Consider the following 17,051-nt stretch of genomic DNA (forward strand, 5'->3'; position numbering starts at 1 on the left):
TGATCAAACCTTTCCTATTGATAATCCTATGTTTCCTGAAAACCCTAAGACTCAAACTGATAACCCAAGATTGAATGTCACTTGGAGTTCCCCTCCAAATGGTTGGATTAAAGGAAACTTTGATGGTGATGCTAAGGGAAATCCGAGGAGTGTGGGTTGTGGAGGTGTGTTGAGAGATCATATGAGAATAGTTAAAGATCCTATAGCTATCCTTATAGGTCAGACTAATAGTCACATTGCTGAAGCTACGATGGCCCTTTATACTATGAAAATTGCAGTGGATTTGGGATGTCCAAAATTATGGTTGGAAGGTGACTCTTTAAATATTATTAATATCCTTAATAATAAAAGTGCTATCTCATGGTCGATAGAGGCCACTATCAAGGAGATTAAATACCTTATTCAAAAATTTGAAAAATTCGTCATATCTCATACCTTTTGGGAGGCCAACTGTGTTGCTAATTGGGTTGCTAACTATGCTGTCCTAACAGGGAAAATGGTGAGGTGGACCGATGAATTAACTAATCAAGTTGATCTCAAAAAAATTATTCATTATGAAGTTATCCATGCACAGGTGGGTAAGATTTGAAAAGATTGGAAACTTAATGATTTCGTGGAGTGATCAAATTATTGCTAGATTTTCATCCCCTATGAAGTACACTCAAATGAATGCGACGTGGTGTTCGCACGTTTCTCTAAACAAAGGTGTCTCTTTTGGTGGGAAGAAAAATAGATTTCTTTCTAACCCTCTCTTTCTATGTGTCTTATTTTTCTGGTTTGAATGTGTTTACTATTCTTTACTGATGGGGGGTGAACCGTGCAAACAAGAACCAAAAATCTGTGAGGCATGGAAGGCTCGCAAGGATGTTTGGAAAATTTTGCAAAAAGGAAAAGTGACTCGTTACATGGAACGACTCAATGGTTTTAAGCCACACATCACTACGACTTTCTTTAAGAACTGGTCCAATGACAAAGTCACTCTCCATGGTGTGACTGTGAAACTTATGGAGGACTTTATTGCTGAGATCATGGGGCTTCCTACGGTGGGCATAAAATTCACTAAGCAAACTAGTATTTCAAATGCAGCCTACAAAAATTTTCCGAAAACGAAAGAAGAGGAGAAGCTTCTGGAAAAGAATGGTGATTTCTTTGATGCGAACCAGATAAAGGAGATCCAGAGGGATGTTCTCTGCTGCATCCGTGAGTATTTCATACTTGATGGAAGAAATAAAAGAGTTCATAAATGTCATTTTGTTTTTTTAAATCATTTTAGATATAAAGATAGAATATCTTTCCCCTTCTTTTTGCGGTTTTCTTTACTTAATAGTTTAGAAGCCCATAAGAAAAAGGAATCCAGACCCATTCTTCATGAAGGTCTGATCCTTCTTATTGAGGGATATTGTAAAAATAAGCATATTTCCTCTACTCCCTCTAAGGAAAAGAAGAAAGAGCTCATTAAGAGTAAGAAGGGTGACTCTGTTAAAGGTAAAGAAAATGCCCTGGATTTGAAACCCTCTGCCTCTCAAGTTCTTGAGGATGAGGAGTTTGATATTGATAATTTAAAAAGTTGTGAGAATTGGAAACCTGAGGATGAGGATGATACTGAAACTGGAGAGTTAAGTTCTAATTTGGACGGGTATCCAAAGACTGAAGATAATAATGAAAAAGGAAAAGAGGAAAACAATAGTGAAGGTAATTTTGAACAGAGTAAATCTAATAATGAGGGTAACCAGGTTATTTCTAGTGGGGGTAATAAAGTGGAAGATAACACTGTCAGGAATCCTTTTGAGAAGAATAAGGAGGACCATACGGCTATTACTGCTTCTCCTATTATGGGGATAGAGGAAGAAAAAAGGAAGGACTCTGCTCATCCTGGGGGCTATGCCGAGGGTCGAAAGGAGGATCAAATGGAAATGGAGGATATCAAAGACAATGTCTACTCCCCCCCACATGAGACAGCTGAAGATGATTGTGACACTATGCAAAGGGATACCATGCTTACCTTCCTACATTTTGCTAAGGAGAAAGCCAACACCAGTCTCAAGGTTGATTCCTAGATCTACAATGAAATAATGGGTTTGAAGAAAAAGGTGGAAATTTTGCAACATAACCTAGATATTATCAATGCTAAACTTAGTCATATGGAAGGACAGATGGGAGACATCCCTAAAAAACTTAAAAACTATGAGCAGAACCTCGCAATGTTAATCAAGGAGAGTAGCACTAAGATGGAACAGGTGACCTCGAGTATTTATGCAGCCGCTGCAAGCCTGGGCAAAAGGGCGAATGAAGATATCATTTTGGCTGAGGGTCTGAGCAAAAGAACAAGGTAGAGCTCGAGGAAGAGTGTTATGAAAGCTGATGCTACTATGAATGTTGTTTCCATTCAAGAGACTGCTGCAATTGGTAAGGAAGTAGCTAAATTGATCCTAGAGCTACAATAGTGGCACTGGGGTGGGTTCTCTGGTTTGGTGCCTATCTGGTATTGGTTGCTGGTTGGGGACTCTGGTCTTGGTTTCTAGTTTTTTATAGTTTAGACTATTTGTGGTTCCAAGTCCCTATAAAACCTAGGTTAGTTTGTTTTTGGACTTTTCTAGTGGTTTCAGGTCCCTGTAAAACCTGATTTTGATACTGATCTTCAGTTTGTTGCAGGTTTTTTCTTGGTTGGGTTGTCTTGCTTTATCTTTCTATTTTTTGTTAAAGGGTTTCGGTGTCCCTTCAAAACCTGCTTTTACTGTAATCTAAAACAACTTAAAAACTACTTGTTAAAATAATTAATTTAGGTCGATAAAAAATAATTATAAAATGGACTTAACCTTCTAGAAATAGGGAATGACTCCTAAGATAATATTAAGAGAGATATGTAAATCTTAATTTACATAACATAATTTCTATCCTTCTTGATCAATGATTATTTTATAGATCAATCAGATCTATATTCCAAATAATGTATATTACTTTATCTAGTTATATATCATTTTTAAAAATATTTTAAATAAATTTAATGTTATATATTTCATTAAATTTGATAAAAAAAATCTAAAAGAAGTATAAATTGATATCTAAAATAAATAAAATGAGTGAAAATAAATGAAGATGTATTATTCAAATAAGTAGAAGAAGATCATCCACCTTATTAAAAATAAAAAATAAAAGCAATCAATATAGAGGTTTGTTCAAGGACAAAACAAAACATTTGTCCATGTGGTAACCAAAGAATATAGACATCTGAAAACAAAAGAAATACTATCCTTAAAGGAATTTCAAGTGATAAATTTTCTGTTATCAATAGAGTTGACTCCATAATGTATTCCACTAAATCTGATCTTTCATCTCATCATCATTTCCCATTTCAATTTTCTTGATAATTTATAAGTGAAGTCATTATGTCATCACTTTTTTTTAGTGCTTTTTCTAAAAAACCATTATGTGAAAATATATTATCAAATTCAAGAAAGTGATATACTTAATTTCATCATTGTTTATTATAACTATTTTATGCAAATACAATAGTAAAAGTATATTTTCAATTAAATAACAACACCATTTTTACTAAGTTGGGGAAGAGTGGACATCACTCTCATTTCAATGGAACCTAAATGAAGAAATGGAATTAGAACCCCCACACAAGGCCATTATAGTCAAGAGCAATCAGAAAAAATTCAACAAAAAAAATAATTGAAATAATAAATATCATCTTTAAAGAGAAATATATCACTGCTAATATTATGATTATCATCCTTATAGTTTATCACCATAAAACATGTAAAAGAGTTTTTTTCTTCAAACTACCCAAAAAACTAACATAAATGCTTTTGATAAAGTTTCAATTGATAAAAAAACAAGAACTAAGTTGTGAAAAATAAAATAATAAATTAAAGCAGAAAAATATCATAACAAAAAATATAGTATTAGTGAAGGAAGTAGTAGAAAATATAAACTGCTTTCATAGGAATTAGCAATCTATCCTTGTCCTTACACTGATTTTAAGCATACTCTACCAATCTTTATTATAATCTCCATGTTGATCTTCCTCAAATTTCTACTAGTCTTTCTTTGTATTGTTTGATTTCCTAATATTTATTTTCCTAGTGGCCACTCTAAACATAGCCTTGTTCATTATCCATAAATAACCCTATAGAGAGATGATATCACATTGCAAAAGTATTCTTTGGCTTTTACAAACATAGCAAAAGAACCCTCAAAATCCATGACTCTCTTTTTAGGTCATCAAGCTAATTTGGAGGGTTAGGAGTGTCAATTTTCTTGTTCAAAATAGGGGAAGTTAAACATTTTCTAAATAGAATAATTACCACAATGAACATTGAATTCACACACCATCTTTATGGTATATTCTAGTTCCTCAAGATTAATCGTCCACTCTATAGAGTTTTTCTTCTCTTTTCCCTTAAGCTCTTGATCTTTTACAATATAATCCTCATTATTGGTGTCCTCCATGGAATCATCCTTTTCTTAAAACTCATGCTACAAATCCATCTTAAAGACTACCTCCTTATATCTAATTATCCTTTTTTTCCTGAGAACATGGGCTAAACAAGATGCACTTGAACTACCATTATGTTTTTTCTCCTTAATATTTCTAGTTCCCTCATCAACATCCCCCTCATTATTCATTTCAATTAAATGACTTATCATTTTATCTCTTTTGCTTATTTTTGTGGATTTTGAAGGGTTGGGATTACTTGAAGGGGCATTTATTTTCTTAGTGGGGGTGTCAAGAAAAACCTTTTGAAGGGGGATGTTATAATTACTGGCTTTAGGATTTTTTTTTTGTATTTTTATCCAACTAGGGTTAAGGTTTCTAGGACATGCTTTCTTTCAATTAGCTCAATTTTAGTAGAGTTTTTATCCAACTTCATACTTTGGATTTGTCCATGTTATAGTATGAAAGGAAACTAAATTAGTGAACATAAAATTTGACTATATTTTAACTTATGCATTTAAATTTTTATATATGCTATAGGGATAACTTTATGAAACCCCCTCACTAAAAAATATATAAATTTGTGGTGAATCCAACATTACTTTTGGGAGAAAAAGTTAATTTTTGTTGGCAAATTTTTTCCAATGTCACCAAAGTTTAATGTTAGATGCAAATTTTCTTTGACCATTACAAAATTTCATGAAAATCAAGGTAATTTTGTCCCTTTTGATACAAAGGCTATAGATTGTACATGGCAATTTTTCCCAATCATTGAAAAAAAAAATATCACATTAGGAAATTTTTTCCATTTGTTGGAAAAAATATATATTGCATTAGGCAATTTTTCTCATTTATTGGAAAATATATATATTTGATTAGGCAAGATTTCCTTTCTATAATATATATATATATATATATATATATATATATATATATATATATATATATATATATATATATATATATATATATATATATATATATATATATATATATATATATATATATAAATGCAATAAGACATTCCACATATTTGTCATCTAGCCACATTCACCAACACATTATATATATATATATATATATATATATATATATATATATATATATATATATATATATATAATGTGTTGGTGAATGTGGCTAGATGACAAATATGTGGAATGTATTATTGCATTTATGGCATGGTGGAATCTATTTGACAAAACATTATTTAAATTGTAGACATCTTGCTTAGTCGTTGCCATTATTAGAAAAGTAGTTGGTTGCCAAAAATGAGATTACCTATGGTAGTGGGATCATTGACTGAAAATCAAAGCCTTGTTGTCAACCTAGATTTGTCTATGGATGAGGATGAGGAACAAAGTGATCTTACTACTTGGCTTATTCAAGCTTCACAAGTTTTCTCTGTTAATCTTGTGGATGCCATCAAAGAGCTCAAAAAGGAGATGGAAAAGGTACACCTTCGAGCAATGTTTGTTGGAATGGGTCTCAACCCTACTAATTTTGAACATCAAATTTTAGATGTGGTGGAACAACAAAACTAGAACTTCAATGCTTTTGGGATATTTTAAAGGATAAAATAAGTGTTTCACGAATCTGAATCATTTGTTTATTTTTTGAAACATATTATCAAAAGTGTATGATATTAAAATGTAATGTTTCAAAGCTTTGTCTCTTCTTTTTTTGAGGGAAACCACAATCATTATTGGTATGCTATAGTGTGTGTGTGTGTGTGTGTCTATATATATATATATAAAGATGAAATGTAAAGTAGATGCCAAGATTATAACACAAAGTAAAACTCTTTTTGTTGACATTTGATATATTAGTGGGCATGGTGTTTCTTTTTGGGCTCTAATTATTTTATAGTAATCATAAATTTAATTTACTTTCTAGTAAGTACTTACTGGTTAGTAGTAGTACACAATACATACTATAGATGCCACATGCATGTAGTAATGGATTTCTAGGAAATGTTTCTAATATCATTTCATATATCCAACATATGTGTAATATAAGTAACATCTATTTAGAGACTATCATCTGTCGGTTGATAATATATCAAGGGTTGAAGGTTTATTTCAGGCCAAACATCTAGAATGAAGCCTCAACCTTGTTCAAGTCTCTAGAATGGTGACACATTTTCTTCCAACATATACCACTTGTAGTGGATAGTACATACATGTCTTTGTCACTATTAGTGGCATTTCCTCCTCCATTGCCTTTGCACATATGACAACTTTGTTGCCACAAACTTGTATTTATGTTTAAGATTTGTGAAGATTTAATAATTTAAAACAAATGAACTAGAAGATAGATGAAAAAATATGTAGGTAGTTGGTACCATTTCTCGATCACTCAACTTATTTATATGCAATTGAGCTACTTCTTTTGTCATTTCTCATCTCCACTTTGGTATTCAATAGTGTTGTAATAGGTATATACTTTTAGCGCTTTCTTAATTTTGGTTTGATTTACTTGGCGATAGTCTAGTAGAGTGTTAGGGCTTGTCAGTAGTTAAGATGGCCACTCCAATTCACCTGACTTGCAAATCAAAAGAGGAACAGAAGGCCTTTTTAGGCGAAGTCCCTAATAAAAACCTCTTGACAATCTATAATGAGGTTGTTCCTTTTACATCTACTATTGTGAACTTAATTATTCATACTATGAAAAAAAATTGTGGTGTCAATTTTTGAAGAATGAGAATAGGTATTGTGTCAACACTTATATTACATCCAATTTTCTAGCCTCTCTTCTTAACCTCAGAGAAGAAAGGGTCAATATTTTTTTGCTCCTAACGAAGACTTTTAAAGTATAATACTTGAGTGATGACATTGATATTGATGCTCATGTGGGATTAGGGGTGGGGATCGCTTAGGTTGGTGAAATCCATCCTATAATCATTTCTATTAGGCCTGACTATTGGGCAATTGAAGCACCATAAGAAATGGGCACTAATTGCCTTGAATTTTCTGTAACAATGGTATAATCTAGACATATTGACACAGGACAACCTATGGCTAGAAGAAGTCACAACCTTAGTCTTTTCTTATGCTTTCTACAGTGACTAGTACAGTAGTACTAGGGTTTTCCCTTGAAGTTTGGTTTCACTTTCCATTTTGTTTCATCAAATTATGATTACTATACATGCCTCTAGAGTCTCTAGAATCTAGTTCAAATTGTAATTTTCAAGTGACAATGAATATCAATGAAATTTCTAGAGTTCTATATAAAATTGTATTTCATTGTTATGCTAACTTATACAATATTTTGTCATTTTCCAATTTTTCTATTAAATTGTCAATCAATAAAATATAATATTTAACATTGAATTAAAATAAACTTATTGAGGTTTCACATTTAACAATTAATTTAATCAATAGTTACTTTTACAATCAAATTTAACTCTCCATTGGATAGGCTTATTTTACGATCAAATTTAAAGCATCATTGAAAGCTATTTCATTTTTAAAATTGGAAATATTCTAATATTTTTAACAACTATGTTACTAATATTATAAAGTTAAAAAGTCTTTTCGCAATGACCATTGGATGAAAAAAGATTAATGACTTTAGATGATTTTTGGGTTGAATTTGGCAATAGCTGACTAACTTTTCTAAAAGCCCTAGAAATAAGACACGTGGAAAATATGATAAAGTATGAAATCACTATGCACATAGTAGCACCATTTGATCAAGTTAGATCAATGACCAAAGATGCTTCTTGGGAAAATGTGGGCCACGCTCAACTAGTTTTATAAATGCAACCAAAAAAAGACACGTGTCAACTCTAGTCTATAATAACTAATAAATATGTTATATAAGAATGCTCAACTATCCATAGTGTAATACTTTTTAATTAAAACTTTAATTTTAATTAAAACTTAAATTACGTTATATGAATTAGAATAATTTAACTATGCTATATTAGGTCCTTAACATTAATTATATTTTAAGCATCTACAAAAGCATAAAATAAGATAAATATTTTTTTAATGTAAATGGTTTAGTTTGAAATTCAATGCACATTGCACAAATGCACAAGTGTTAATAGAATCTGGTTTTTATTATAATATAATAATAATTAATATTATAACTATAATTTAATATGATTATTCAAGTGTTAATATAATAAAGGGGATGCCAACACTACCATTGGATGAGTAAGGATCAATGGCTCAAGATGTATTTTGGGCCGATTTGGGCAGCACTCAACTCATTTTCATAAATCACTTTGGAGAGAAGACACATGGAATACATGTAATACTAGTAACTATTTAATAATCATTTTGACATTGATGATAGACATCATACTAACACACAAGATAATGAATCAAGTTGACCACCATTCAATCAACTTAGATCAATGACTCCAAATGAATTTTGGGCCAATTTTGGCAATAGTAGACTTGTATTCACATATTCCCTGAGAAGATGACCTATGGAATACTTGATATAAAATCTATTGTAACATCAACATCCTTTACAATGATACATACCATTTGATCAACAAAGATCGAATGACCCTAGTCATATTTCAGGCCGATTTTGGCTAGAGTGGTCTTGCTTTTTCAAATGTTGGAGCAAGAAGACATGTGGCATACACAAATTAGGCTAGAAAGAAGACTTTTGGCATTGACATAAACAATTGTGCAGTAATAGAAAATGTAAAGATTGACAGCTAACACCATTGGAACATCACAAATTGGCAGCTCAAGATTTATTTTAGGCCGAATTTGGCTATGTTTAATTTTGCTTCAAAATTTCCCCTAAAATGAAGTCTTCATAAATTAGTGACAACTATTACAATTATTCCTAAATTATACTATAGCATCATACATTTATGGTTTCATGAATAATTATAATAGTAGCTAGATCCACTATACAGTGTAGGTTAGAATTAATATCAAACACATGCTCGAGTAATTTTCTTTTGTGCATACCATAAGGTTTAGTTTTCATTATTCAAACTTAGATTTCTACTGTTTGCACAAATTACCAATCAAAGGACCAAGATTCAATACAACTAGTGGAGCCAAGAGCATCAAAAACCTAGTCTTCTTTGACAACTCACAATGTCATAGAAAATAGTTATCAATTATTGTTTCAACTTTTCAGGTAAGCACTAAGATCCTAATTCCTAAATGCATTTTTATTGATAGATTAGTAACTAGTATCAGTTGTAAAATTTAGGGTTTAATTTCCAATTTATCATGCATTGTAAGCCTAAATTGTTTACCTTTTAGCAGCTAGATAACTTGAAAAGTTAAAAATTACAAATACAATTTAGGGTTTAAATGTTATTCATCTCTATAAATTGTAATATCTCTTTGTGTAAAGTTCTATAAGTTCTTCAATGATGATGAAAAAAATACAAAAGGAGTGGCACTAGTAGTGGAATTACAACCCAAAAGAAAATACACGGCACCTAGAAACTAGTTTTTGATATGCACAAACTTGTTAAAATGCCAGGTTTTACTAATGAATTCCATGATATTTTAGATGTTGTTATCTATGGAAGGAGTATTAAATCAATTAGATATGAAATTTAAGATAAGTGGAATGATGCACAAAAAGAGTCAAAATATATTAAATTGAATACCATGATAGGGACCATTAGAAACAAAGTTATAATGTGGACTAGTGGAATAGTCTGCTTGGGGTTCCCTCAAGTATCCCCTTGTCTAGAATTTTTGATAGTTTGTGTTAAAAACTATGATGGAAAAAAAAAGGTAATTTTGAATTGAAACGCACAAAAGGTAATTTTGTCTATCATGTGGAGTGAATTTGATAAACTATTGGACCTAGGGTTTGAAGAACAAAACCCAACCCACATTGACTTGGAAAAACTAGCTGAAACATATGAAAAGTTAGGTTTAGATTTTTTAAAAAATTATACTAGAAGGTTAGAAGACATGTTCAATATTCCTCATGATCATAAATCTCCTTACAAATTGTATTTTTTGTGCAATGGATTCAGGATACTATATCTTAGCTATCAATGTGTTTAGGTTTGGAAAGTAATGAGGAAGTGGGTGCTAGCATTTTGGAAATAATTTTCAATATTCATTTTGTAAAACAACTTATAAGATATAATTATATTAGGCATATTGTACATCACATGAATGAACAATATTTAATGATTAAAAGAGGGGCATACCCACTGTCACATAAGACATTTAGATACATGACCTACTTGTGCTATGTTATGTTATCAAAGCATGATCAAATTTTTGAAACAACCTAGCCTCAGCTAAATTTTGGTAAACTATTATTTTAATGGACAAATATGATTAAGATAGGTGATCCCCAAGGGAACTACAATCACTTTATAGACTTCTTTTTCACACCACTTTATCATAAAATTACATGCACTTGAATGCCTAGATTGTCTGTCTCTTGTAAGTGATTAATTCAATTGGGAAGTCAAATTCAATTGGTCAACCAATACTTTATTGAAGAGTACAGTATATTAAGAATTTATGGTTTAGTTTTACAACCGTAAAAACTTCCTATACATGTGACAAAGAGAGTATTTGTATGAAATATGTACGAAAAATGGAAATCATAGATGTATTGTTTCGTGGTCAGAAAAAGAAAGCTATTTTTCCTTCCTTTCCTCTTGGATGTAGAGGGTTCACATTTGACAGGAGAGCATTCAATGTGGTACATGAATTATTGGAAATTTTGAAATTTGATGTTGCTAGGCATTGGTAGAATGGCCCACTAAACATAAGTGCTACAAAGCTTGTATAGAATTAGGACTCCATAAGAAAATGTCAACATGAGAGTGTGTCTTTGATTGAAAAATTTAAAAATATAGACTCATGGGAAGAGGTCAAAATAGAGATGGAAAAATGCTCTAGTAAAAAAAATCTCAATACATGAATTGTTAGCACAAATTAAAGAATTGCACAAAAAGAAAGAAAAAGTGTAGCCCATGACATCCTACAATTCTTACTAGAAAGCGGATCATCCCAGTAAAAACCATCTTTCAGATGAAATAAATCATGATTGTGCACCTAAAAAGTGGTGTCAATAAAAAATTATTGCATTTTGTGAGATGAGGAAGAATCTTGCCCAACCAAACACCTCTACAGATTTTGAAGACTTGCCTAAGGATGAAACTTTAGTAAATTATGGGATAACGAGCATCCAATGCAGTAGAAACACAATGTGATGTAGCTGATGAAGGCAATGAGTATGAGGTTTTTAAAGATCCTTCATCCATAGACACAAACATTGCCACTAGTTCCATTGAATCCATTGCTCCAATTAGTAGTACACTTGATTCAACATCAACTAGATAATATGTTATACTTAATCAATAGATAAGAAAAAAATATGGCATAGGGGAAAATCTGATAGAAAAAATGGGTTATCCAAGTGATGGTTGGCTAGGCATAATAGGTCAAAAAATTTGGTATCCAATTCTATTACAAGATGTACCGAAACATGGTCATAAACCAAACATTAGAGATGAGTCAGATGACATGTCAAGTATAGAAAAGGGTGAATTGAATCATTTTTTAATCCTAGGTGGATATCTAACTTCCCAAGTTTTTTCCTTTACAAAAGGTATGATGTAACTAAAATTTGACAAGATCATTGCCCCTAGAGTTGAAGGTCACTATACAAAGCAGCAAAAGGTTATAGATATTGGTACTGATACAATGTTAGTCTCAACTCCCTCAGCACAAAACCTTTATAAAAGTCCAAAAACTCCACTTGTTGGGGGCAATGGGGTAGGATTAGGAAGGGGTGATGCCATTGGTATTAGTAATCCTCAAAATGTGATTATTACAACCTTAGGCATCAGTCAACACAAGTACAATGTTGCAAGTGCTTTTTCTCCTTTGAAGCATTGTATTATTAGTAGACCCAAATTTTGAATTCAATAATTTTGTAACAAATTTTTAACAAACCACAAAGATGAATAGAAAAAATAATAAGGCATTCAAGAAGGATTTACTTGAGATGGTTTGAACTCAAGAACTTGCATTGAGTAGAATATTTTCAACATATAACAATAATAAAGAAATGATTGGAGTTTATGATTGTTTGTCCCCTATAGCTAGATAATAATCCACCAAAGAGTGAGATAAATCTATCATATTTTCATGTTAGCACACTATCTATTGATTTTTCCAAAGTACAAAATGTGGACAAAGTCAGTGTAGCAAAAAAGACCAACTCTGTAATCTACAACTCACAATTCAAGGTGGGGAGAGAGAAAAAAGGGTCGGAGAAGGCAATTGAAAATTTAAAAGAAGACCTAGAAAATGAAATGGTAAAGGAGAAAGAAGTGGATATATGCAGGTGCAAGGAAATAGAGAAAATGATTACAAGTGCTTCCTCTCAAGGGCCAAGTGCATAGCCTCAGATAGAAAATATGGAGGGAGAAAAAAAAAATTTGAAGGAATAATTGGAATAAAGAAATAAAAAGCTATCTGATGTAAATGTAGAAGGAAAAGAATAACTTGAGATATTGAAGGAACAATTAGAATAGAGGAATAATATACTTAGTGATACTTTGAACCATGTTAATATGGAAGCTGATGAAAAACTCAAAGAACTTGGGGAAAAATTGCATTAAATAAATAAAAAACTTGACGATGAAGTAGATATTTTCAAAAAGTTGGAGTCTAGTGGACATACAATTAGTAACATAAATAAGGAATTGGACAATGAGAAGGAAAAAAACAAAATGGTGAGAAGAGAAATAAGAGGAAATAAAGAAACAAACTAAAAATTAGTTGTCACAAATGGTGCAAGAGGTATTGAATGCTAATAAAACAAACAAAACCTTGGAGAACAACTTCTTTGAGTCAAATAAAAAAATTAAAAATTCAGTCAAGCTAATCAAAGAAAAAATGTTCGGGCAAATTATGGAAAGTACTGATAGGTTGTGTGATTGGTTTGAATTGAATCAAAGTGTTTAAGTTATTTATGTGAGAATCAAAGGGTAAATTTAGAAGGAACAATGACCTTTTTAAGGTTGAGAAGACACCAAGACAGATTATACACATAGTGATAGGTATTTGTCCAACCAAGGAGTTCATGACCACATTAGTGCATCGGTAAAGATATTAGCTATCATTCAACTATGCTAGAGTATAAGGGAAGGAGAGGAATATTTGAACTCAATTGGGAGAAAACTCACGAAGATGGATGATAGAGAAAAATTAATGATTACTCTTGGTTTGCCTACTCCTTGCTCTAGTAGTTCATCAACAAGATAAACATAGTAGAATTAAAATGCTATTTTACTTACTAGACCTATCAAATACAAAGGAAAAAAAATGTAACTAATATTGAATTTTATGCCTATCTAAGAGTCTAAGACTCTTCCTATGAGGCAAAATGACCCAAACCTATTGTTGCTCCCTTATTTCTATATTTGTGTAGAAGCAAATTCATGGTCATTTGCTAAATGTTATAGTTGTAGATTTAGTACTTTTAACTCATGATTATGAAATTGAACATTAAAATTTAATTTTTGAAAATTGAAATCATTGAATTTTATCATTTTATTTTCTATATTTTTGCAAAAATCATCAAGGATTGTCATTATATCATAACAACATACCATATGAGCATAACAATGCAATTAAAAAATAATAGTAATGGTAAAACCTAAAAGAATCTTGATTCATGAATCATGACATCATCTAACTTAAAATGTACTTGTTTGTTTGACATTAGACATTTAAAAAATGATATCAAGCCCAAAAAGTCCATCATGTTCCATTTTTTCTCCAATAAGCATACATTTGTCATCTTGATAGTAATCCTTAGCTTCAACATTAATGCTACCACTACTAGCACCATAACTTGAGTTGTTAATTTCACTATTTGAATGTTGCCCAAACCTCTTCTTTGCCATTTCCTTGTCCATAATTCTATTCCCCTTTCATAAGGAAAGGTATTGATGTATACAACCTGAAATAATTTTACAAATTTTTGTCTAGTTTATTTCTTACCTTTGATTTTAGGATCCCCAAAGCACCAAAAACTCTCTCATCCTCCATAGACCCCAATATCATGGTCAAACATAATACAAAAAGCTTGAAAATTTTTGATATTGAATCTTGCAACACTTCACTCTGAGCCAGACTTGTCCAAAGTTTGGTTACTAATCCTTCTTCTCTAGGGTTTCACATAAGATCATATTGTTCCAGCATTGTATAGGAAAAATGATACAACTACTCTCTCAAATGAGATTCATCTAAAACTCTATTTATAGTCACCCAATTTATTTCTTTTCTTTTACAAAATCAATTTATCAAAACAATTAACTTCTCTCAAAAATCTTTAGTACTTCTTAAACTCTAGTAATGGGGAAACACAACACACATTGATTCAAGAAATTTTTGTCGATGCAATTTTTCTCTAATTTATAATGAAAGATTATAAGAAATATGCTTCACAAAATTCATTACATACTCAACAATCCATTCAAACACTTTCTTTGTAATAGTTAATTTTTGTTGCATGGGTTCCTTCCATACTAGTGAATTGGTATCTCAAAACCCCATATATTGGCACATAATTCCCCATTTGCATTAATCTTTAAAAAGTTATCAGAATTATCCAAATCTATGATTCTCATCCACCTTGAAAGTTTTTCATGTATAGAAAATGAATCTAAATTTCTATAGAGATTATCGAGGGTTGTACATGTCATTTTGTGTAGGGTATTATATTATGCAATATAGATATATCTTTGTTGAATCTTCTTCACTATATTTCAAATTTCCTCTAGCATGGGGAGAATGGCTGCCAACATTAAGAGTGTCTCTACATTACATAACCTTTCAAGTAGATCACCATATTTATGTTGACCACCCTAATCATCACTAGTTGATTCCATTGTACTAAACAATTATGGATATTCAAAAAAAACTCAATGAGATGGTCCATCCAAAGAGATCCATTTGGTATCATATCCTTAAGTATATTTCTACCATTAGTTAGGCCCTCAAAAAACTATTGAAATTCTCTAAATTGTTTAAGACTTCGACAAAAGTGCTTATAGATCTCTTTGATTAAACTTCAACTCTGTATATTTCTAGAGAGTTACTAAAAATTCCGAAAGCTAGATTCATTTTGTGGGCCATGCAATGAATGCTAACAACATAAGCTACAAAAAATTCTTTTAACTTTGTGAAAAGACCATTCTTGTGGCCTTGCATTACTAAAGTTCTATCTACTCCAACACACACAAACTTTTGGGCAATTGTTACTTTATCTATACCTTCATATTCAATTAGAGAAATATTTATTAGTTCAAATATGTTTTTTTCCATTTAATTATCCTTCATTTTAACAATAGTTAGTAGATTGGGTTGGCAAACAAAATTGTGTATAGTATAGACATGCATGCATGCCCAGGAAGTATTGTCTCTTGTTGTCACCTAATCTAAAGATAATGAAATGACATTTGACTCTTTAATTTTTGCTTTGATATCTTCCTTTTCAACCTCAAAAAGACTACTTGCCCATTCCCATCCACTATTTTTTGACCAGTGACTCCTCACATAATAACAAACTTTTACAAAGTGTAATGAAGTACTCAATGATGGGTGATCTATCATGGAACACTTTTTTCTTAAAATATAGAAGATAACACTTAACTAAAGAACTTTTCCCATATTTTGAGCTTCCATTGCTTTTTCAATAAGAGATTCCATGGAGCCCTTTACTTCAATAGGCTTCATCTATATTTTTTACTAAAATTCTAAGATTTTTGCATCCTTAATATGTTGACATTTCTCCTTGGTTTTCTATTTTGTAACTAATTTTTTCACTCCATCTATGATTTTCTTCTCATAAACTTTACCCATATGCTTTTCTATGGTGTCAATTTTTAGTTGCAACCTCTTTACCAATATTTATTTATCCTTGAGCATACCATACATCTAAATTCTACCAAAGGTTCACCATCTTTTGGATTGCACACAAGTTGAATGAATGGATACTTTAAGGCCCAGTGTATTTGAAAATTCCTGATTGATACATCCCAATGCTGATTTCTGTTGGACTTTGCACAAATTTTTGTATTGTCTTTCCTTTTTCCCTTCCCTAGTCATGCATGATCACCATCTTTGGAGTTATCATCCAAGTCTATTTTATTATTTTGGCTACTCTAGGTATTGACCTATAGATCTTTGCTACTCTTGTTATTTGCTTGAATATATTCTTCAAGTTTGTCATCATCAAATATATCCAGTTCACCAACTTCTTCAATATGTGCCAATAGAACTAGTAGTGGCAATGGTTGGGAATCTTGTAAATACACTTGTGATGATGTTGCTTCCTAATTTTTGCTGACAAAATATGATGTCAAGATGCAAGTGTGCTTGGCTAGCCTTTCTTGAATTCCACCACATGTAGGACTCTTACCCTTGTTCATGTTTGACATCTCCAAAGAAATATAGGCTGCCATAAAATTCAAGTTATTCAAAAATTGACAATGTCTATTACATATATTTATCTAAATAGTATTCATTGGCTATATCACCTACACTTTAAGAAATATAGATGTCCTAAGTCTCCCTGGTTATTGTATTGGTCCAAGTTGATAACTGACCACTAAAAGTCTAAG

Source organism: Cupressus sempervirens, chromosome 6, assembly GCF_028749045.1.
Source record: "Cupressus sempervirens isolate cs-2001-9-10 chromosome 6, ASM2874904v1, whole genome shotgun sequence".
NCBI classification, from domain to species: Eukaryota; Viridiplantae; Streptophyta; class Pinopsida; order Cupressales; family Cupressaceae; genus Cupressus; species Cupressus sempervirens.